Below are 25,461 nucleotides of genomic sequence, written 5' to 3' on the forward strand. Positions count from 1 at the left end.
CAGACGCTGAAAGGAGAACATCCTTAGGACAATAACAACAGGTCATCACTTCCCCTGCTCTGCCTGCTGAAGCACAGCTACTCAAAGTGTGGTGTGGTCCGTGGACCAGCGCAGGTCCACCTGTTTGCTATCCCTACATGACAAGACAGTAATTGAAATTAAGAGATAGCATTCAGAAATTTTTGTACCAATTTAACAGAGTAATTTTATGTTTTTTCGGTCTAATAATTCTTACCATTGCACTTATATTCTTGTATGTCTTTTTTATTTCATTTTTCCAGCAATTTATTTTTATTGTTTTTAATAAAAGTTTCAACACCCAATAGATTGCAAGGGAAAAAACTGCCTTTCACCAAAAATAGTTTGAGAGCTACCATTGGAGATATGCTTCACCCTTAACAATTTTAAAGTCCTTTTTAGTTATTGTTTCATTTTGTCCTGAAAAATACCTTCAGATAATTAGCGCAAACCAGTTTTCACCAATTTTACACAAGGGAAGATGCAATCCTAAAGGGGTTTTATGAATTATCCCCAAATCACACAAAAATACAGGGGCGTGGAACAGGTCTGGAAAGCCCAGTTTCTGACTCTGAGCCAAAGAATTTCCAGCAGCTCAGACTGCGTCTGCGGAAATTGTTTTTTAGGAGACAGATGAACCATTTTGCTTTATAAAACATGCAACGTGTACTGCAGGGATCTCTGAGGCAAATTTAAGGTACCATTAGATAGAGCAAAAAGCTTCCAACTTTTACTTTCTTTAAATCTAGGATTCCAAATGTGTTTCAAATGCTACCAGGTAGGCTAGCATCAACCAACATTTTTAATCGAGTACTAGTGATGGTATAGTAGGCAGGATATTTGGAGATTATCAAACTTCCCCAAATATCCTATCTTTAGAAAATCTTCTTTTAGAGTTGATACTTATCTTAAAAGTTATCTTATCTTTAAATCAAATTATTTTTCTTATTTTTCTCTGGGCCCAAGAAATTTGGATGGTACCCCATCATTAAAGGCTGTGAACGCATTGGTATTTCAAACAGCACCAGAATGACTGGTTCCTGAGAATACAGAATTGTCAAGTTCAAATTTGGTTTATTCTCAGAAACCATGGCAGAAGAACAGAGTTTGCTGGAGGGTCACCAGGCTCCTGGACAATGAAAGGACTCCAGCAAAATGACATTCTGATGAACTAAGTGTAAACGAACCAGGGACACGCAGATTACATTTCTTTTGAAACACACGTGGTTTTTAAAAATCACGGGGGAAAGTGCTTGGCAAGACGTGCTGAAGGGATTTGCCAAACCCCAGACGTTTGACAGACAGTTGGAAAAATGAGGCCAAGACAATAGCTCTGCCTGGTCATTCCTTCCCTCCAGGTACTAAGCACACAGGTGTGTTAGATGGCCCCCAAGGCAACAGGCCACTAGAATGTTCTTAAATTCCTTCAATAGTCAAACAACAAAACCACCAACTTTGGAAAAACCGATTATTTCTGAGGGAAGTCAGTCCTAACTATGGGATCATCCTAGTGGTTAGCAACTCTGAAACTCAAACAAAGGCTTGATTTTTACAGGGCAATGGACTCTAGGGCAGAATACGTAATCCTAATTTTAACTATTCAGTTGATCCAAGGATGGCCAAGGTATGGAGGAAGACTTTCCATGCCACAGTCTGCTGAGCTTGGGGGTGAGCACGCCAGCGTGAGGGGGAGAGGCTGGATGTTCAGCTGTAGGAGAGCCGCTGTACGCGAAAGCACGCCACAGAGTCCGCGGTCGGTTTGATTTATCTGATAGTGAATATTACTCAGCTTTTTTGACGTGTGTATAACAAATTAAAGTCTACAGCTTCAGTTGGTACAGGGTCCTGTTCCATGCTTCCTTGGTTTTCCCTGGACATATCTTTAGTGATGGGCAGGAAGCATTTGCATCTGCCCCTCAGGTAAAAGCTTCTTTTATAGAGATAGAAAAAGAAAACAGAAAATTCGCATGTGAAAGAGTTCTTGTCTGTCTTTCCACATCTGGTGGTGAAAGCATACATATCCAGATACCACATTTGTACAGTCTTCTCTCACTAAAATTGTAGCTTTTTGAAGGCAGCGTTCTTGTCTGCCACATTCACCGCTCTATTGTAATTCCTAGCATAGCTCCAGGCAGAAAGAAGGCACTCAATAAATATCTGTTGAATATTTATAAATGAATAAAACAGACCCGGAATAACTCGCATCTATTTTTCTCTCAACCAGAGACTCACATATGACAGTGGGCAAATCCATCATGTGATTACGTACACTGCCTTCTAATATCCTTTCTTCTCACAACTCTGAATTCATTCAGAATGTTCCAAGATTTCCTGCCCAGAAAAGTCATTAGAACAGCCAGTGCAGCTCTGAGGCTCTGGGAAGTGAGTGGGACAAGGGCATTTTCTTCGGCCCACCAGCTCCAGCGTTAACTGCCTTTTAAAGTTCTTTCTGGTAAGCAAAGCTCCCCCAGCCCCCCGGCACGTAAACATTGATCTGTAAATATTTAACAGCCAGAGAGGTGCAGGTAAGCGGAATCATCCTGCAGATCTTTACAAGGCAAAGACACTGTCCACCTGACTCTTAAAAATTCCTCAGGTTTTCCATTTTCTGCCTTTCAATGCTTCTATGAGCCTCTCGGATCATTTACCCAACTTAGTCAACCTTTAACAAATACCCCTTTGCCCTCTGGCCTCCAACTTGTTCTTCCAGAACTGTGGGGGATGCCTGACTTGCTCTCTGACTTTAGAACTCACGCACGTGGAGGCTAACCTTGACTTTCTGGATAGAAGATCATCTTCTCCAGTATTATAAGCCACATTCTCCCTTAAAGATATGAATGACAGTTTGCCTGGGTCTTTATTTTGTCTTTACCGCTATATTGCTGATTCGATCCATTATGTAATCCATTTAGCTGCCCTCACAGAGGAATAACAACATTTTAACTTGCTTACATTCAGTTAGGGAAGAAGCAATTGCCCTTGGCACAGAGTCAAGCCTGGTGATGTGGATTTTTACAGGGAGAACTTGACTAGTGTCGTTCAGCATCCCAGTAGTGGCACCACTTCAGTTGAAGGCTGTGTCTATACTGTTCCAAAAGACCCAGCTGCCTGTTCACACAATTCAGACAACCAATCAACCAAGTCAAACAAAAGTCAAGGAAACTGATTAATTCAGTTCAAAGCTGTCATCCCAGGGCCCCGTGTTGCCTGTATTGCCCCCTGATGGAATGTATGCTGACCACGGTGGACACAAAGACAAAGCCCTGTCTGGCAGGTCACTGGCTGCCGGATTGCTGGAGCACAGCGCCTGAACGGTCACAGAAGAAACTTCAGATACGAGCCTTAGTAGTACGACTAGAATTTCCCAGTGCCTGAGCTGCTTTTAAATTTGAAATAATATATCTTCTTGCAAAGACATTTTCACTGTTAATAAATACTTTACTCTTTCAGAGTTCTCCACATACGCATTGCTTTGTACTCGCTATAGTATCAACTGGAAGGTTATCTGGAATTATCCTGTTGAAAACTTTCATATTGGCTCCAAAATGACTAGACCTCTCCTTGTATTGACTAAAATGTATCATCTTTTAGGGAGATGAAATATGTATAAAAAATCCATTTTGTGTGGAGAGCCTGGGGCCACTGTGTCTCCCAGGCGCAGAGGTGGCTCTGTGAGGACGCAGCCTGTGCCGGGTCACCGGCCCTGTGCTCAGAAGGCCCACACTCAGTTTAAGACTCTGCTGTCGTCATCGTGAAATTCTTCACAACTTTTGAACAATTTTCATTTTGCAGTGGACCTGTCAAACATTTAGCTGGTCCAGCCTGAGTGCGATCTGTTACTGACAGCTGAGATGCTAGAGTAATTAATGCACATTCCACAAACGGGAGCCTTTCTGTTCGAAGATTTCAATAGAATATTGACTAGCTCAGCTGGCATGATACTTGCAGCTGGAATACGTTTCCCTGTGGTTATCACCCATGAGGAAGCTGCCTCAGAAGACCGCGGCCACCTCACAGCACCAACTCGCAGGACCAGTCACAGAGCGTCTCCATGAAGCACCTCAGCCCAGTGTCGCAGTTCAGGGGGACGTCGATGAGCAAGAGCGATTCGGAGTCACTTCCCCCGTCTGTGATGCCACTGATGTCAGCTCATTATTCAAAGACATATTTTGAATAATCTTAAGAGTCTGAATATATCTTGACACCAAACACTGAAATAAAGATTTGGATTGTTCCGTCCTCTGTCGCAGCCTTCTTCAGTTCACATCTCGTTCTTCAGCTCCTGACGCGGTCTCTGTTGTCTTTCTACGGCATGAGATAAAAACCATTGTTTGAGTTGTTTGATTTTTACTGTGTGATTAGTCTAGGCATGATAGAGAGAAAAGCACGTAAAGCATTATTTTATTTGAAAGCCAGAAGCACATAATGTTTATTAATAAAGAGCCTGGTTTACATAGATTTTATTATTATTGAGCATAAAATGGTTTATATTACAAGCAAGGGTGAAATTACTAACTAATTAGCCTGTGAAGATCATGTTTAATGGAATATATAAATCTAGGGTGTTGCTTTTCTTGCAAACGTTAAGGGTCTTATTCATTAACCATGTACATATGCCTTTATGCTGAAACAGGCGATTGTGATACACAATTCAAGGTCAAATAACTCAGTTCGTGTTTCTCAAAGTCCAAAATCTCAGTGCTTGAAATTCCTTAGTTCTTATGAAAGTTGGTTTCAACACACAGCTGCCTTAGTGTGAACAATGAATTCAACTATAAATGACGGTGACTGAGAAAAGCAAAAGTGAAGAATTCAAGGGCTAAATTCTCTCTCTTTCATTCTCTCTCTCCCTCTGGCTCGCTCTCTTTCTCTCTCTCTGGGGACTATAGTGTCAGACCCACTTAACTCTTCCAAAGGAACTTTGTTTCTACTAACTTGGAGGATTGCACAACCTTTGTAAACACACCATTCTCATATATTTCAGTTAAATTTTGTAATAGCACCATAAAATGTGTCAGGCATTGCCATAAACTGTCAGTCACAGGAAGCACAAATTGTATGGGAAAACTGCTAGAAACCACGTCTTAGAAGGAAAGGGAAAGCAAAATTCTTCAAGAACTTGGAAAAATAATCCGAAATGTTTCCTTAAAATGTGTGTTTCTCATTTTAATAGAAATACAGACCGTGTGTTTTAAGTAAGATTTCAGGGTTGGAAGCAGTGGGGCTCCTTCGGCGCTCTGACTTCACCCACATTCTTGCTGCTGGCTCCTCAGGGCCACCCGGGGAGGGGTCGCCTTCCTTCCTCGCCCGCCGACCTCTCTGCCGCGGGAGAGGGGGGATCAGAGGGCGGAAGCCGCGGCATTGCGCGCAAACGCGTGCTGCCATGTTTTACTGCCGGAAGTTTTATGGCTTTGTTGTATATTACATAGTTGGTTAAAAGTTGACTTGCAACATATCCTGATTTGAGTCTTTTCATTCAGCCTCCAAGTCACCACGGGTGAACCACCCACTTCTGCTCTAAGGAAGCTGGAATAGGCTCATTTGAAAGAATAAAGAGCCTCAGCAAGGGGCTGGGCTGGCTCAGCAGTAGCAAGCTGTCCATCTGTCTCTTGCTTATTTGGACAGACTCTGGTTTGTTCAAACCAAAACAAAACCCCCAGCTTCGTCGCTATGAAAATACCAGCGTGATTTTCAGTCACTCTGTGACCATCCCCACAACCCAAAATGATGAAAACCTCATTCACTGCCATGCTAAGGGGCCGGCTGCCATAAAGTCTCCAACGGCCGCTCTACGAAGGGCTTTTGTTTTAATGTCAGAACTCACAGCGCATCTAGATTTACCCAGCCATAAGACTTGTATTCAGGAAATTTGCGTTTAGGAAGAACCTGGGGGCTGGACTGGTTGCCCGAGTGGTTAAGTTCCCGCGCTCCACTTTGGTGGCTAGGGGTCTCACCGGTTCAGATCCTGGGCCCAGACCTAGTACCGCTCATCAAACCATGCTGAGGCGGCATCCCACACAGCAGATCCAGAGGGACCTACAGCTGGAATATGCAACTATGTACTGGGGGCTTTGGGGAGAAAAAGAAGAAGAAAAAAGAAGATTGGCAACAGATGTTAGCTCAGGTGCCAGTCTTTAAGGAAAAAAGGAACCTCAGGTATTTGCTCGGAGGGCCTGGGCTTCTAGGCTGGGTGAGCCCGGGCACCAGGCTCCCGGCATTCACAGACGAACACTGCCCCCTGCTGGGCAGAGGCCGCACTCCACGCCAAGAACTGCGCTTAAGAGCGGATGACACTACATAACCAGGAAATTAATTTTGTTTCACCTTTTTTCAGTTCTTAGCTTGACAGCTAAGTTCAGAGGATTTAAAACTTCAAAGCATCATCATTGCATTTTGAGGCAAGTTGGTTTGCTTTACTACTGTTACTCAGCCCATTATTATGAACTACCATCCCTGGCGGAGATCCACCCAAACGAAGAGAGAAGAAGAACAAGGCGGCCCCTTTGTTCTGGGGGCTTTGGAGATGGAACAGGGCAGGGAGAAAAACTCCGCAGAAGGTTTTGAGAGTTGACAGTTCGACTGCAGCCAAGTACACCACCAAAAGCTAGAGAGAGAACCCGAGCCGAATTCCAGCGCGCAGAGAGCTCGCAATAGCAGCTGAATCGCCTCATCCTCTGCCCATACCTTTCCCCCCAAACTGAGCCCCACGACAGAGCTGCCTGAGGAGAGAGCGGAGCCCAGGGCTGAGGACCCAGCCCTGAGGAGGTTCTGGAACACTACAAGGACACTCCATGATGTGCTCTCACCCCAACTCCCGGGGTGAACTGCGGTCACCGTGAACCCCAAGAGCAGCGCGGCCCGCGACAAGGTCTTGCTGCCTGCTCCCTTGCACCTCAAAGGCAGTGCACTTCATGGAAACTGAGGAAGTCCTCTTTTGGTGAGGAAAATTCGTGGGCAGATTGCTGAGGGGACCCTGGAAAGCACAGCTCAGATGCATCTGACAGGGAGCTGACAGTCCTGGGGAGAGCTAGCAAGTGACAACTCCGGATTTGAGCCCAATCGGGCACAAGGAGCCAACGCCCTTTGTCACGCTGCTAGGAGCCAGCGCCGAGACCTCCTCTCACCGACCAGTTCAGCAAGTGTTACCGACAGCCCCGTGTGCTGGTGCCGGCAGTGGGTCACAACCGTCCCCCTAGCTAGTCCCTTATAATTCACAGAGCACTCCAGCACCATCCTATCAGCACAACTCCCCAGGGCAGGAACTGCCTCCTCTTTACAAGTTAGGAAATTAAAAAGGAATTAAAAGTTAGGAATTAAAAAGATGACATAACTTGCTGCTGGTCATGCAGGAACAGACCCTGTGCTCATCCGACCTTATACATCTTCAAAGTCGACATATAGTTCTGCTTCCAAGGTCGCCCTGTGACTACATATAGCAAAGTGTTACCCTGTATAATACAAGAATTCTATTAAATAGTCACCCAATTCATTGACAAATTCCCTGTAGGACGGAGCACTGGCCTTCCAAGCACCACCATGCTTTCTAAATAAAAATTCATTAAGTATCTCACTTTTTAATTAGCAATCCCTTTGGATTAGGTGACATATTTTTATTGCCCAAATTCAGAATAATTATACTTATACAAAAAAATCATATATTCTCTCAAAAATGCCTTCTCCCTCACAGACACTAACCTTAAATAAAATATGATCATATGTTACTCCCCTCTTAAAATTCTTCATCGTTCTCTGGTACTGGATGTTAAGAGGTGCTCAATATAAAAAGTTTTCTAAACTCAAATTAGTCTAGAGAAAGCTTCGTTTTATATCGCCCTCTTGATGTACCATTAGCTCTGGAAAATCCTATGGTGAGAAAAACTATTTAATTTTGTTTTGTCAAACTTATTGGGCCACAGAATTTTATTAACGGAACACCTATTAACATATCAAGGAATCTGGGGAACACAGTTTAGAGAATACTGGCTTTCGAGATAAAATCTAGACTTGTTAGCTTGGCACACAAGCCTTCATAAACCAAGACTTGCCCACCGTCTCCAGCTTCATTTCTTCCCATTCTCTCCATGCGCCCTACAATAGACTCAACTATTTGCTGTTTCCTGGGTTTATCTTGTTCTCTCACACCTGCATATCTTTAAACATGCCAGTCCTTCTGCCTGGAGCATCCTTGGACCTCCTTATCCACCTGGCCACCTCCTAATCTTTCTTTCAAGCCTCAAGTCAGCTCTTGCTCCTCTGTGCAAACCCCTCCTCCGCCAGCTTCCCTCAGGAAGATTTAGACACAGCTCCCTCTGTGCCTGGGCCCTGTGGGCACCGCCCTCCTCTTCCTACATCATTGTGTATTTTTCCCTCTGTTTCCCCGTAAGCTCTTCCAGGGACCCAAAGCATCCCTCGTACCTGATGTCTGGAGCATCCATGGAGCAGTGACGGGGCAGTTTGTTCTGAGACTCCCTTCTTTAGTCAAAGTGGCCCTACCTAAAGTAATTTCATCTCCTCTGAACAGTCTTGAAATATTAACGATGATAATAATAGCTAATATTTATTGAGTACTCACTATGTGCCAGACTACACACTAAACATTTTTGATGAACTAGCTTGTTCGAGTGTCACAACCGTGTGATATGAATATTGTCCCCATTTTAAGATGAGGAGAGCAGGGCACAGGAAAGGTAAGTAATTTGCTCAAGTTCACACGACAGGTGGACGCAGAGCTAGGATTTGCCCTCAAAGATTCTCTCAGCTTCTATATTAGCGTGTGCTATATTACAATCGTCAAACATGAAAAAGTTCATTACAATAGAAGAAGAAAAATGAGGTCTAAGTTTTCCTCCACTTCGCCAAGGAGAGGAAAGAGTTAGATACTTACGGTGCAATGGAGGAGGATCAGAGAAGACCTGCAAACCTATCCCGCAAAATCCACCCGGCAGGCTCCTGGGGAGAATCGGAGAGCTATTCATTCCATGAAAATGAGGCAGCCTTCAGAGGTGAGCTGGAGGGCCGGCTGGGGGCTAACCTCTGAGTAACCTGCTGGCCCCTCCCTGGGGGCAGCGAGGTTGCCAGGGGCAGCCGTGTAAACAGTAATGGGGATGGCAGTAGTGTGACTACAGTAACCACAATGACCACCCCAACAGCTAAAATGTTGTCCCCAGCTCAGCTGCTTCCCCTTTACACATGGGGAAACTGAGGCCCGGTGAGCCCAGAGACTGCTCGAGGTCGCCAAGTTAGTAACAAAGTTGAGCTCAAGCCCAGCTCTGGCCCCAGAGCCCCTTGAAGACTCCGAGGAAATCAAGCAGCCTCTAAAAGCCGACGAGGATCTTCACTGCTCCTGTGAACCTGTATTCGCTCTTGAGTTTCTTCTTGAATTTTAGCCCGGTCATCCAACACCAGACAGGATCTCTCTGGAGACAGAATGTTATGCTTTTGCCTATTGTTGTTGAGTGTAAAGTACATATTCATCGAACTCTTGTTCCCTGATTGATGAAACGAGTCCCGGGAGCAAATGTGCAGGTCAGTGGGGGAAGCCGGCAAGGCCAGTCCGTCAAGGCGCCGGGAGTTTTAACAAGACCACGTGGGGAACCCAGGCGCCTGCCCTGACTAGCTGTGGGACGTCACGAAGTCTCTCGAGGTCTCTGGTTCCGCAGGGCCTCATTAATAAAATGAGGATATGGACTTCTCTGAGGGTCCTTGGAGCTCTGACTTTCTAGAGTGAGATTTTCCACATGGAAGGGAACAGAAATTCCCCCAAGAGTGCAGACATTACTGGTAAATAATTTGCATTTTCAGTGGCTTGCGTAAGAATTTGAAAGCCTAAGTGCTATGTTTCCAGTATATAACTTGCCTCTAAAAATAAATGAATAAAGAAATGGATGGGCTTGCTTCCTCATTAACATGCCTGTTGCCTAGGCCTTGGGCTCTATACGTATCCTGTGGCATGACGGATGTCACAATTCAATAACAGCAACAGTGCTTTAAGTGGAGCCAGAGAGCACAGAACATGCCTCACACTGCCACCATCTTAACACATGAGGAAATCCCTAATTTTTAATGACTGTGACCGCTTTAGGAAAACTCCTGTTGGGAGGGCCTCAGAAATGCCCTGGGATGCTGGCACTTTAACCTGAGAATGGACTGTTCAACCCCTGTTGTGGACTGAAGTGTGTGATCCCAAAATTTATACATTGAAACTCTAGCTTCCAATGCGACTGTATTTGAGGCAGAGCGATTAGGGAGGTAACCACAGGGAAATGAGGTCACAAGGGTGGCACCCTAATGCAATAGAACTGGTGTCCTCATAAGATGAGGAAGAGACACCAGAGCTCCTTCGCTCCCTCCCTCTCTCCCCGCACACAGAGACAAGGCCATGTGAGGACACCTAGAAAAGGCAGCCATCTTCAAGCCAGGAAGACAGGCCTTAGGAGAAACCAATCTTGCCACCACCTTGATCTTGGACTTCCAGACTCCAGAACTGTGAGACAGTTAATTTCTATTGCTTACGCCACCAGTCGGCAGTCCTCTGTTATGGTGGCCCTAGCAGAATTACACACTCCCCTAACACCAGCGTTGTGCTTATCCCCAAAATAACTTCCGTTTTTATTCAGTGACTAAATCAGGGCAACTTGTTTTTATTATTCCAGAGTTTAAGAATTTCTCCCTTCTCCTACCATCACCTTCTTTCATTCCTCTGCTACTACAGCCTTTTTAAGAGTAAAAGGCTCGATGGTCCTCGAGCTCCCTCTGGCATCAAAGCCTCTGAGACTCGGCCACAGGCCACAGGCCGTGAGACAGGAAAATGCCCAGTCTGCGCAAGGGCCTCTCCACTTTGTCCTTAGAAAACTGGTGGCTTCATGCTTGCCTCTCAGCTAGTAGCATTTCCAGACATGTCGTGGAAGTGTGGCCCCCCAGGGCTCCAGGAGCCAGAGTTTTGTAGTACTCTATGGGGGCCTAGCCACCTGCCATGTTCCCCACACGTCAGTCTACTGCTGCCTGAGGAGGAAACAAGAAGGCGGGCCATTGCTCCCCTGCTATCGGTAGTTTTCCTGATATTCATGCATCCCTCTGTCATTCAACAAATATTTATTGGAGGCCTACTATGTACCAGGCACTGTGTCAGGGACTTGGGATATTACAGTGACCAGAATAAGCAAACCTGCCATCTTCACAGAGTTTACACTGATGTAAGGCCTTCTCACGAAGTAACTTCCAGTGGAGCAAGGACTGTCTTTGATTTTATCTTATTCTAACACTGCTCTTTATTTTTCACAAGACACCTTTTCCTGCTCTATGACAGGTTTCTGTCTTGAACCATTGTCTTGATCTGCTTTCCCATTTCCCTAAGAAAGTGAGTAACATTACCTGTAGTCCATTTTACCAGCCGGGACATTGACAGACTAACGGTAATTGAACCGACTTTTCCCCAAAGCACCCACACACCTCAGACAGTACAAACTAGGGCTGGAAACCAGGACCTCTAAAGTCTGGAGTACAGGCAACTCATCAGAAAGCAGCGCACAATGCTTTGTAGACTTGGTTTCCACTTCAGCCCTGTACTGGCAGCAAAAGTACAAACAAAATTCCCCATAACCTCACCACAGGGACCTTCGTGGCTGGTTTCTTATAACTCCATTGCACTGGTTCGGACACAATCAACCAAGGTCATGACGGTGAAATGCATGTTGAGAGCTGACTGGGGAGCTTGGATGGGAGTCACAGGCATGAACTCTAAGCCAGAACACTGAATTCACCCTGTGATTATTTTATTTTTGACTATAGCAAGTCTCAATCAAATTGCTATCCTGGGTTCAAAGCACTGCTTTCTGAAAACATCTAAAGGCCAACTTATACTTATGTGTAAAATGTACGTATTAAATGTAAATGACTCGGCCACGTGAACCAGATTTTACATGGCGTAAAAATCTCTTCTTTAAAATCAACCAACCCAGAAATTACCTTTATCATATTTCTAAACATGTTTGAAGATAGAGTCCTTTTTCTTCCCTTTACCGAAATCAGAGGACAATCGGCAGTGTCCCACAGTTTTATGTTAAAGCAGAAGGATTCCCCTAGGCTGAGCTTAACCATCGTTGTATCTGTATTCTTTCTTAATTCCTCTGACGGTTTTGTCACGCTGGGACTTCACCCCCACCAAAACTAAGACAGTGACAACAATGCTAGTGGGGGATGGGAGGTTGGAGGAGTATGTGTTTGGGTCAAAAATAGACTGGGGTTTAATTCCGAGAAACTTATCTAGAGAAGTTGCCTAGATTTGTCTGTCCGCCATGGGGGGACAAGTTAGAATCAGCTCTCGGATTGGTTGTATAGAGTCAAGCCAATCTGATCATCAAAGAAAAGCCTGACATCCATGTCGTAGTTGCCAGATCCCCAGAGAAATCCAAGTCCTTGCCCTTGGACCACCACGAGGAGGTCAGCACTCTGGGGTATAGATGAAGCCCAGCATGAAAGGCATTACAAACAATAGGCTTTGTTAAAAATCACTGGTGTTTGGCCACCATACATTAAGCTGGTTTGAAAATCAATGATAATCTTTCTGCTCAGGGCTCAGATCCTCTTGAAGACCAGCAGGAGCCCGAGCCCTCATGACTAAGACGACGGGAAAGAACCTCCCCCGAGAATCACGAGCAGATGGCTAAAGGCCTCCCATGGGCAAGGTGTTCTTTGCATTTATTTTTCTTTGGGAAATTAAATAAAAAGACTCCATCCCCAGCATCCCAATTAAAGATGAGAGAATGTTCCTTGTGTTCTGCCAAACCGAGGTCCTTCTTAACTCCTCTTCCCTCCCTCACCTCTCGCTACCTTAAACCTGTTGGGTTGCGAGGTCAGATCCAGATTGACGTTCTTCTGCGTTTTGTCATGAGCAACATCCTGTTTCAAATAAGAAGGTTTATATATATATATATATATATTTAAAACTCTCATAAAGCTCCTTGGACATCAAATGACTCTTACGAAACAACAATTTGATGAATTAAGTGTAAATGAATCAGAAACATGTGGATTAAATTTCACTCCAAATACGCATGGGTTTAACTATTCAGAGAGAAAGTGCTGGGGAAAACGTATTCTGAATTTTCCTGAACCCAAAACGTTTGAAAAATAATCTCAAGCTTACTTGACAGCTTCCCCCACCAGGTCAAGCCGAGTGCTAAGTGTATGAACACAGGTCTATCACATGGTCACGGGGGTGCCCACAGCTCTGCCGCCTGGAATCACGATGGTATATGGAGTGTGCCGGGAAGAGAGGCTGCGAGGCCTCGGGCTTGTCTGTGTTCCCACTCACACAGGGTTTGTTTTTGTTTGGTTTTCATATGAGAGAAGAACGTTGTAATGATTTCCACCACCACTCACCCACCCCCCCCCCCCAATCATTCTATTCCCATAGCTGAAACCCTCAGGGAGAATCTACTGTGTGTGACAAAGAAATATGTCTTTTCTCTGTGTTACAGACCTTGGATCGCATCCAGGGCCCCCCATTCCCCGGAGGCCAGCTCTCGTCGTTTATGATTTGCATTTCATTGCCGTACACTGAACCCAGCGAGAAGTTGTCTGAACCAGCAGAATGGTGAGAGCTAAAAGTAGCATGCAAGAAGTCTCCATTTTCCAGCTCATTCTGCACAGAGTCTGCATTGCCAGAAATCTAAAGCCAAATCTGATTTAAAATTTATACAAGCAGAGAACATCAACACGCGTACACTCAGTCTCTCTTCTGTTACCCTTTCTCAAGACCCTCCTTGGCCTGGGAACCTCTATTCTATGCTTAATTTAATTTTGGATTGCTAATTATTATCTTTTTCTCTTCCCCTACCCTTACTTTTCTTGTCATTTACTTTCACAATGTCTTGATTTTCTTAAGCTACCTTTACCTGTGGATCTTTAACTTGCAGAACTGAACAAAGTCAACTTTTGGGATAGGAATCATATGCATTTGAAAGAGGAAGGAGTAAGCTCAAGAACAGTAGTTTAATATTTGGGGGTAGAATCAATTTAGAAGGTATTAAAATACAAAGAAGATATTCTATATGGGGAAAGAAAATCCATTCATCCTGTCCTGTACATTGTCATTCTCATAAATGCTAATGAATGAGTTATAGGAAAGATTTTTCTTTAAGATTGGCACCTGGGCTAGCAACTGTTGCCAATCTTTTTTTCTTTTTTTTTCTTCTTCTTCTTCTTCTCCCCAAAGCTGCCCAGTACACAGTTGTATATTCTAGTTGTAGGTCCTTCTAGTTGTGGCATGTGGGACGCCGCCCTCAGCATGGCCTGACCAGCAGTGCCATGTCCACGCCCAGGATCCAAACAGGCGAAACCCTGGGCCACCAAAGCAGAGCGAGCAAACTCAACCATTCAGCCAAGGGGCCGGCCCCATAAAAATTTCTTTTTAATGAAGTTCTCTCTGATATTCAGATAGGTTAGCTGGGACTACAAAACAAGACTTCTAACTTGAGGCAGGAGCTCCCTCCTGAACGATACATGGCTCCTTTGAACTGCGATGGAAATGTCTCCACGGGGAAACCTCGCCAGCACCTCAGAAGAGAGTGAACTACTTCCTCGACTGTAGTCCTGCCTTTGCAAAGGATAACGGATAAAGCCGCCCCATCCCAAGCCCACACAGAGAGAGCATTTTCCGAAGGCTTCCCAGCGAGCTCCCGCCCAAGCCGCCTGGCTGAGTTTGTACAATCACGTGCTCATCTGTCCCGATCTGTGCGCTAGCCCATCATCCACACTGCAGCCCAGTGACAGTTCTAAAATGCACCCCGAGGTGTCCCCACCCTGCTGGAATCCTTCCATGTCCTCCATTGGTGGGAAGGTGCTTCTCGAAGGTCAAGGGGTGGAGGGAAGAGAATTTACTTGCATCTCCCAGGGAACTTTCACACTCCACACCATTTCCACAATGGCTGCCCTTCCTCCTTCTTGACTGGGACATGGTATGAGAGGGTGAAGGGGAGGGGAGAGGTCTCCGTTTATTCTGAGGGTGTCTCTCCTCCCCGTCCTGCTCATCTCCCCTTCTCCCCTGCCCCCCACACCCTCTGGCCCTGAGGATGAAGTCCAAACACCCAGGGAACAGGAGGCCTTGCTGGCAGGGGGCCTGGCAGCACCTCCCCACCCCTCTGCCCTGCGCACACCCCCTGCAGGAGCCCAAGTTCCTGGCCCGTCCAGACTCCCTCCCTTTCCGAGTCTGTAGTGCCTGCTTTCCCTTCATCTGGAAGCCTCCTTCTTTGCCGTCCTTCTCTGCCAAGCCTCGACTCAAACGTGTCCTCCCATGGAAGGGGCTCCACACCACCCGGGGCACACTGGGCCTTCTCACGAGGACCTGCCTATGCCGCCCGTCTTTTTCCAGCTGAGGACTTCCTGAGGGGCAAGCCCAGCTCTTGTGAGTCTTTGTTCCCCCAGTAGATGCCTAATGGGTTTTGAATGGCTAGATGCGATGCACTCGTGTGTAAATAAATCACTGGGCGAAGGAAGTCACGGCAGGCGATCAGCTGAGCTGACTCACACGTGTGTCACAAACAGTTTGTGGTAATATCTTAGTATCGTACAATCAATCCAATTTGGCCATTAAGCCACCAGCAATAACCAGACTATGGTCCAACTGGACTATTGTTTTGGTCATCTTATTGTGCAAATGAGACTTAACCACATGTTGATTGAATCACATATGAAATAAATTCTCCCCCCAAAAAGAGTATATACCAACTATTATGAATAAAAAATCTCATATTTATTTATTGAGCGCTTACTATGCACCAGGCAGTGTCTTACATGTGTTATGTGTACAGATTCATTTAGTCCTCACAGAAACTCTAGAAGGCACGCGCTGTGATGGTTCCCACTTTACAGGGGAGAGAGAAACCCATGAGCACCCACAGGCACCAGCAGAACGCGCATAGCCTGTGTTCTCACCGACAGGTTACACTGTCTCTCAGGACACTAATGGGCATTGTGTGGTTTCTACTAGAAACAGCAAACGACATTTTCCAAAGTGGAGCTGTAATTAAACTATCTATACCTTCCATCTTGTATTCAGATCAAAAAGACACCACAAATCCCAGTTGCTCTTGTAGCTCGATCCTGTCACTTCCACTGGTCAATTCATTGATACGTAACACACCAAAAGTCGGGGAAAAAAGTTGTTTCCAACTTGACTGAACCGATTTTTGCCCCTTTCCCCCATAAAACTGGTTCTGAGAGGACTTAACTTACTCGTTACCTGGAGAGCAACAGATACGTGTGCCCTGCAGCTTGGAGGACACTGGAGTCCAGAAAGGGCCAAAGAAATGTAATCGGGGAGGGGACACAGAAGCCAAAATGAACAGGAGAGGCAGCGACGGCCCGAGGTCTATGGGGTGGATGGTGTTCCCCACACTGACTGTCCACACGTCCTGCTCTCCCATCTAAATTCCAAGCTTTTGAATAAAAGCAACTATCTTACTGTTCTGTTTATCCAAGACAGGAAACCAGGCTTAGAGGAGTGGAAAACATACCTGTAGCCACGACATCTTTTGCTATTTCCCTTTGTAATCCTGTGTTACATTATCATTACTACAAAATAACGAACGATGACAATTAAAATCAGTAATGGTTCCTCTTTCATAAAAGGTAGGCAGGAAGCTTTGACTTCCCATTCTTGCCTCCACAGCCCCTACTTGCTTGGGGGCACGGGGGAGGGGGGTGTGGAGAACGACCTTCAGTTGGGCCTTCTGGTCTACCAGGGGACCCTATAACCTTGCGGACCTGAGACTTTATCCTGTGCCAGCTCCTCAGTGGAAAGTGGACCGTTTAACTTCCCTTGGCCTCTATCTCTCAATCTGCAAAAGATCGGAAATAATGTGGGCCACCTGCTTCCCTCCACAGGAGAGTGGTGAGAATTGATGATATTAGGTTAACGCTGTCAGCTTTCTGAAGAGCTCGGGGAATTTGGAATGAGAGACCCTGCCTGGACATCAAATGTAGTTCCCTAATCAAAGGACTTTGGGTTGTCCATATATCTTCAGAACCAGGGGCACTGGAACACCAGCTTTTCTATTTGTTATTTGAAATGGTGCCCAAAAGAGAAGAGAACAAGACATGACTGAAGGATATGATCGAGACAACCCTTCTGGTGACTGTCCATTCAACATCTGTCCGGGGGAGGTGATTACGGGCCTCAGATTGCTGAGTCCATTATCATTAGCACATTATTTGGTGCTGAGCGCATTGAAAGGACAGGTCAGGCCACAAATGTCTTTGTTAAACGCAGAGCAGCCCCCTGCACCCGCCCATCCCAGGCCTGCGTAGTAAAGTGAGCCGTGGTGCCTTTCACCCCTTCTCCCTACCCTGCCTCCACCGACACCCCGCTCCCGGCCCCCACCCCCCCGTTAAAGAGTTCACAAACTGTTCCTGCCAGTTTAAGCAAAAAACGTTTGGAGAGGTAACAGGGCCACGGTAATTAATTTTGCTCCTTGACTGGAAGGTGAAAAGCTTTTTATTATGTAAATTATAAATGTCCTGAAGGGAAACTTTATCTCCCTCCCACCAATGAGCCCATCAGGCTGCCTGAATCAGGATTTTTTTTTTTATGTTTATTAGTCTAAGGGGGCCAGTTAGGATGTTTCATAGCTTCTAAGTGCTGACATTTATCTATTGCTTCCAAATAAGCGCAGTGGCAGGGAGCCACTGCGGATCACTCAATATGGAGCGGGGGGCGGTCTGTCCGCGGAGGCGCAGAGCGGAGGGAGCAACCCCAGCCCCAGGGCGGGCGAGGTGGGCGGCTGCGGTTCCCCCACCCCACGGCTTCTGTCTCTGCTCGCTCTTACTGCCCCCACTCTACCCTCCTCTGTGATTCCTTCTCACCTGTCTCCTCTCTGCCTTGGATGCTCAATGACACCCTGGGCCTCTGGGCACCCTGGACCCTCCCTGGGGCTGACGATGCCCTCCTCTCCCCCAACACCCACCAGCATTCCCAGCTACACTACTTCGGCTCTTTGTTTGGGGATCATTCTTGCTCTCAAAAGAACATTGGAACTTTTTCTTCCCCGAAGAACAAGTTTGTATGATACAATGGTTACATTTTATGTGTCAACTTGGCTGGCCCACGGTGCCCAATATGTGGTCCACCATTCTGGATGTTTCTGTGAGGGTGTTTCTGGATGAGGTTAACACTTAAATCGGTGGACTTCAAGTAAGGCAGACTGCTCTCCACACTGTAGATGGGCCTCATCCAATCAGCTGAAGGCCCGAACAGACCATGGACTGACCTCTGCTGACCAAGAGGAGATTCCGCAGAAGGCGGCCTTTGGACTTGGACTGCAGCATCGGTCCCACCTGGGGCTCCAGCCAGCCGGCCCACCCTGTAGATTTGGGACTGGCAGCCTCCATAATCACATGAGCCAGTTCCTTAAAATCCTCCATTCACCCCAAAAGGTTAGGTATGTGACAGTGACTGGGGCCCAGCAAGCCTCGAGGAAGGGTCAGGTCTGGGGTTCTTGCTCTACACAGCAGCATCTTGTGATCTGTGGCTGGACTGTTGGGTAACGCATCCTAGTGGAGCAGAAAGTGGACAGAAAAGAGGAAGGGAGAGGTGACAGAAACATTTCCTAAGCGGGCCAGATTTGAAGGCAGGCTCTGCGTCCTCTGCTTGAAAAAACAATAAATCTATCTCACTGACAGATGGCACAAATTCATAAGAAGCTTATAGGGAGGATTTCACCCTCCAGCAGCTCTATTCCCCCGCCTCCTTTGGAGTCGAGTGTGACCATGTGGCCAAACTATGGCTAATGGGATGAGTGGAGGGAATAAGCACAACTTCCAGATCATGCCCCAGAAGGGAAGTGGTGGACCCTCTGCCAGCCTTTCTCCATTTCCACGGGCTGCACCGTGGGTGTGGTGGTAAACCACGCTGGACGGGATGAAGGCAGCACACCAGGGGCGGTGGGGCTGAAGACGGAAGGAGCCTAGGTCTTTGACACCACAGAGCCCCCAGCCCACCAGGCCAGGATGCCTAACACTTGGACTCATGAGTAACAACTTCTCTCTGATTTAAGCCATTGTTTTAAACCATATCCTAACTAATACAAGTTGTTCCTAGAAAGCCTCCAATGCCTTAGAATTTTCCCATCCACTCCCATCCTCGAGGTTTTAGGGGCAAGAGAACAAGGGTAGAATCTGCCCACAGCCCTGCTCCCAGATGAGGGACTCAGGAATCTCCCGACTGTGCTCTGGAGTTTAGATGAGCAATGATTGACAAAGTGAGTCCATGTCCTTCTGCAATCATTTCCTTAGCTGCCATTAGTTAAAAATTAAAATACAACTTAAAAACATATTTTTTCCTAGTATTTCTTTTTAAAAACCAGTTTCAACACTTTTAGTGATAGAAACTTCTAGTCAGCCTTTGGAAATCTCTGCAAAAGACATTCCCAGACCATCAGAACTGTGAAATCCATCATATAGAATATGATCTCTGAGTACAAGGACCCTGGTTTTACTACTGACCCCACAACTGATGTCAGAGCTAGCCAGCCTGAGCACATCAATGCTCTGTACCCTATTTCACATTTCAAAAAGAGGGGAACAACAGCAACTCTCCTCGAGAAAGATTGTGAGGATTCTAGCTCCACGGAGACGGGGGAAAGGAGGCGTCATGGGCACCTGGTCTAAATTCCGTCCAATGGCTGTTTGCCCTTCATCGCTTCCTCCAGGAGGAGGTTGCCATCGATTCCGCTCAGAGTCAGTTTCCACTCCTGAGGACCTCGCTCTTATTCTGCTTAGTGTATTTTATACATAAAGCAGTAAACATTTGCTAGAAACAATGTCCTTACTCTGTCACACTGCTTTTTCATAGAGACGGCATGAAAAAGAAAAGCAGCACGATGAAGTGAAGGGAGGACAGACATGGAAGGCAGACAGATCTGGCTTTGAACTTCAGGTTCACCATTTATGTGACCTTGAGTAAGTCATTTAATGTCTTTAAGCCTCAACTTCCTAAGTTATTGTAATACATATTTTAGGGATCACAAATGAACGCAAAGTGACACATGGTGCCAGCATGTGGCGGTTACTCAGTGATGATGACATGGCCGCCGTGCTGCTATTGTCACTGTCATCATGATCAGTGCTATAGTCATTCCAGGAGCAGTATAGCTAGTCTGGCTGGGTACAAATCCCAGCTCGCCTCTCACTAACTGTGTGACCTGGGGAAGTTACTTAACCTTTCTGTGCCTCCATTTCCTCATCTGTAAGTGGGGAATGGTACTAGTGCACCACACGTTTGCTGTGAGGACTAAGCGTGTAAAGAGAGAGAGAAAGGACTTTGAACAGAGCTTTAGTAATAGTGAATAGAAATATCAGCTTTTGTTATGATTAAGGAGTAATACCTTACCAAATAAGAAGACTTGTTATCCAGGAAGTGAGTGGAACACTCTAAAATAAAATTAGACATGACTGATTTAGAAAAACAGATGCCAGGAGTGAATTCTTAACTGTATGGTAAAATGAAGAAGATCAAGAAGGTGGATATTTTGGAACAGTGCGTAAGAGAAAAACCTCTTATACTCATCCTTTCTAGGAAATGTCCTTCTCTCAACGTGCGTTTCATTTGGTCATATTAAGTGTCTTCAACGTGACGCCGCAGTACAGAGAATGGGACACAGTCTGGGGTTTAAAGTGGGCAGATGAAAGTTCAATATGTTCACCCTTTTCAAAAATATTTTAAATAAAATGATAGAAAACTTTTATTTAAGAATCTTCTCTCATCTTTTTCCTGATGCTAAGTGAGCCAAAAACCTCAGGAGAAGGCACAGTTGAAAGAGCGTGGGAGTGGGAGGAGCCGGCTTCCTCCGGTCAGGGCCACGTTCTCCCACCAACCAGCCGGCTGACTTAAAGTGTGTCACTTAACATCTCTGAGCTGCAGTCTCCCTATGTGCAGAATGACAAGGCTTAATTAGAAGAGCTGTAAGATGGCTGAAATTTCTCATATGCTAAGATCTTAAGTTAACCTGGATAGATACACACCAGCAGGCAAGCAGCACTGTCTACTTTTAGGGGTCACTTTCTCAGATTCCTTATTCCAGGTCTACTAAATAATCTCAACATGTTAGAGGATTTTATCGTAGAAACCTACAAATGAAAGGCTATCCTATCAGTCACAATAGGGTAGGCTATGCTGCAGTAACAAATACTCCCAAATATCCCGCTTTGTTTATGCTAGCACTGCATGTCCATCCAGGGCAGCTGTTGTACTCTTCCACGGCTTCACTCCAGGACCTAGGCTGATGGGGCAGTCTCTGTCTGGGCATTGCTGTTCCAGCAGAGGGAAAGAATACATTTCAAACCACAAGCTGGCTCTTAAAACTACTGTGTGGAAGTTCCACACATCATCATCCACACTTGATTGGTCAAAGCAAGTCACGTGGCTTCTCCTGACTTCAACAAAGAGCAGATCAATAATCAATCCACCCGCAGGGAAAAGCATGACTGGGAAAGAAAATGGAACAGTTGGTGACCACTAGTACAGTCTCCCAGAGATGCCGCTGAGAATTTATCTCCTGAACTGGAAAACTACTTGCTCCTCAAGGGAAGGAAGAAGAGGCCTCCCTTTGTTTAGGGGAAATATCCATACAGGAGTATTCGGAACCCAAGTGCACAAATATAAGAACGCTTCTAGGAAAACACTAGCTGAGAAAGGAGTTTCTTTTTGCTATTTTGTGAGAAAATAAATGTGAAACAAATAGGGACCAAAAAAAAATTAAGGGGTGCTGTTAGGGATGGGGAGAGAGATTAGGAGCTGGGGAAACCCAGTCTTGGAGAGACGACACCATTTTCTGCTGCTCCAGGCGGTTCCAGCTAATGACTGCGTGCAAGCAGAATGTGAATGCAAAGGATGCCAGCAAGTACATAAAAGGCAGAGGAAGAAGGATCAACATGTTTTGCTGCCATTTCCAGGAAAAGGATGGTGTCCCCAGCAGCCTCCCACAGTAGATGACCAGAAAAAAAAGCAAACACAAATAACACTCATTGAAACTCCGAGTCGTGACTACTGTGTTTCACAGCACATCGTCCCTCAAATCCTGGCTGCGAACCAGCCCAGCCACTTGAAGCAGCGTTGGCAGCCTGCTCTCTCTTGGCACCGGGTACGCATGGCAGCTGGATGGCTTGTAGTCAGTGTAGTTTTGCAGCTGGTGGTGGTAGCAATTGGCAAAAACTAACTGTCCAGATGGGCATTAAATTTTCTTTAATGTTTATAATATGTCAAAAGAGAATAATCCTATGTCAAAGTGGCTTAAAAGAACTTTTACTCAGGAGCTTACAGAAATTCCTTTTTGACAAGATGGAGGTTGCTTTATTTCGACTACATATGTGAGTCTTATTCCCCTGGAACGGGCCAGGGCGCTCCTGCGCGGTGGAATCTCCTCTGGCTGAAAGGGCTGGGGAGTCTGCCGCCCCTTCCTGTCTCGGGTTCTCACAATTTGTTGCTCGCTAGCCAGCATTTAGCAGTGTGGCCACAGGATTTGGACTGAGGTTCCAAAAGGAAAATAACATTTTACTCGGAATTTTTATGATCCTCAGAGGACCAGTTCCATTCAGGTAACGTTATAAGACTAGGAGTAAAGTAATAACCATGTTGTATAGAAGGAAGAGCATTGGGCAAAACATTTCATATAAAATAGGCAAGGAATTAATATCCAAAATATATTTTTTTAAGTTGCTATTAATTAATGAGAAAAACAAACCAACAACCTATTTTTAAAACATGCAGAAGGTATAATATGCAAGTCACAGAAGAGGAGATTCAGATGGCCTATTTGTTAAGAAACGATCATCAACCTCACTAGTCATCAGGGAAAAGCAAGATAGCATTCCCACCAAATGTGCTGGGGACAAACCAAAGACTGTTTACGTCGGAGGCAGTGAGCATGTGAGGAAACAGGTGCCCTGCCACCTCATGCACCGCGTGGGGACAGGCAAGGAGACGAAGCAGGATGGCCACTTGGGAGGATAGTTTCTCAGTGTCTACAGATTTAAAATGCACATGCCCTATGACCCAGCACATCCTTCTTCATATCCACCTCCTCCTCCTGCTCCCACACAAGAACATTCACAAATGTACACAGGATGCTGATGCGCTGACATTCATGACAGCAGTGCAACTCAAAGTATGGTCTTTGGACCACCAGCATTAGCATTCCTGGAGAGCTTGTTAGAAAGGGGGTGGTTGCCCCACCCCAGAACTACCGAATCAGAGTGTTTGGGGGTGAGGCCCAGGGATTTATTTTCACAAGCCCCTCTGGCGATTCTGATGCTCACTGAACTTTGAGAGGTACTGTGTCATAACGTTGTTTGTAATGGAGGAAAAATGGAAATAATCTAAATGTCCATCACATGCCATGGCTTATTTATATTTTAGGAAATTAGCCAGCAATTTAAAAGACTGAGGTAGGTACGTGCCAATCCAGAAAAATATCCAAGATAGACATATCGGAGAACCAAATGTAAAGTATAATTTTATTTATGTTTTTAAAAAACTACAGAACAATATCATTTATTTCCACACACACATATCTACATATACATGTGTATGCATATGTATAAACAGTCAGCAAAATGGCTGGAGAATACACACCAGTTGATGACAGTGGTTACTCTGGGAAGGATATTGGGATGCGCACAGCAGTCAAGGAAGACTGTAGCTTTCGTTTGTCGTTTGTTTTTTTGCAAGAAGCTTACACGTGTACTATTTGTGAGACTATATTTTTAGCCAGGAGAGCTGGGTTCTAGACCCAGCCTGGGCACCATCCAGCTGTGCTGTCTTGAGCCTCCCTGGACTTCAGTTCCTAACCTGCCAAAGCAGGAACTGGGCCAGTCAACCCCAGAGTCTTTTCACTGAGCTTCATCACACTACGATTCCTGCCAGAGTTGTCTGAGTGTGAAAACCAGGGCGCTTAGTAAATCTGACCAAAGAAATAAAGAGAAGCATGCATATCTGTGTCCCCTAAGGAACTAGTTAATAATTACTTCCACATGTCAGTTTAAGACAAATGACTTACATGAAATTTCCTGTGTTTAAATATCACGGTGGCTATGAGAAGCTCTTTATTTTTAAAGTAAAAGTTTAGAGACCTGATAAAACAAATTCTCTTCAAAATGTTCCAAAGGCTTGGATTTAAGCGAATCTGCAGGACCCCAGTTCCAGCAGCATCAGTGTGTGAACATAAATAATATGACTGCCCCCTTCTAGCAGAATGCATCGGCTCCGATGATAATCGTGCATGTGGAGAGCTTGTAATTACACTGGGCACAGAGGCGGATCTAGATTGAAGAGCGACAGTGAGAGTTAATATCATCTTCCATTCTAACAGAAGAACTACAGATTTGTGTCAATCCCTCTGTATTTGTTCAATTTTGTATATCATCTTTAAAAATTAAGAGAAGGAGCTTATATCATGTATGAATCTGGATCAGTTTTGACCAAGATATAGAGAAATCTGAATAAACAAGAATTCCCGGGGATAGATATAAGAACCTTAATTAAATAAGAATTGAAAAGAAAACAAAATGTATACTAAAAAGCAAAGAGTAAGGCAAAGCTAATTACAAAGTTCAATCAACTTTGCCCCATAAGAGAAAGTCCTGCTTTCTTGATCAAATGCAGTATTTAAACATAGCAGTGAACCAGAAAGAGTTTAGAGACATTAACAACCCTCTCATTTCATAACCAGTCAATGAGAAATTCGCCACCAGAATCCAGCTTTCCTGTCTCCTAGGCCGGGGCTCCTTTCTGCCTGTAAACAGAACAAACACTGATGCCTTTAGCACCTTGTATGCAAATACGTGAGTCAGCCCAATTTTATAAGGAAACTATTTTTGAAAAATAGAGTTGAATGCTTTTCATTGTATATCTTTAAAGTGAATTTAAAGAAGATTTATGGGGAAAACCTTCTTTTACAATGTAAACACGGTCTTTTATTAGAATTTAATAATTGTGGATATGGAGTAATTTCCTACTAATCTATTTTAAAGGAGAATAAAGTGATGCAGTGCGCTGCTTATTCTCCAGCACCCTCCCAGATCTCTCCTCCATTTTCCCCTGCCCTGCTCTGGCCCCTGGACACTGATGTCCACGATGGGCAGGCTCCCTCGTCTGCAGGCTTCTGTCAAGCTTGTGCAGGAGGAAACAAGGCGGGAGAGATTAGGACACGGAGGTGAAAGTGAGGCAGGCATTACTCCTCCACATCCCACATGCATCCTGCTGCCTCCTCGCTGTCTTGCTGCCAGTGGCTATCTGGCAGGCCCTCTTCTGAGGCTCCAAGCTCTCACTGGACTCAGGCAACAGTAGTCTCTGAGTGCCTCATCATCCATCATTGGTGTGCTGGACCCAGCTCATATCTCTATAACTGTCCCCACATGAAACGCTTTTCACTCAATCCCATAAAAGTACCA

At 45.4% G+C, this 25,461-nt stretch overlaps 1 protein-coding gene across 3 annotated transcripts in view; it reads right to left on the reverse strand.

The window, feature by feature from the left end:
* Positions 1-248: 248 nt before the first annotated feature.
* FTCDNL1 (formiminotransferase cyclodeaminase N-terminal like) overlaps positions 249-25,461 on the reverse strand; it is a 96,666-nt gene continuing 71,453 nt past the window's right edge. Inside the window, exon 7 of one of the 3 annotated variants that reach the window (XM_070581739.1) lies at positions 249-4,323. The gene's annotated coding sequence lies outside the window, so the exon portion shown is untranslated. Of the gene's footprint in view, positions 4,324-23,501; positions 24,331-25,461 lie in introns of those variants that run through there. The other 2 variants (XM_070581741.1, XM_070581740.1) reach the window with 2 other exon arrangements.

This window comes from Equus przewalskii, chromosome 17 (genome assembly GCF_037783145.1).
Source record: "Equus przewalskii isolate Varuska chromosome 17, EquPr2, whole genome shotgun sequence".
Lineage (NCBI taxonomy): Eukaryota > Metazoa > Chordata > Mammalia > Perissodactyla > Equidae > Equus > Equus przewalskii.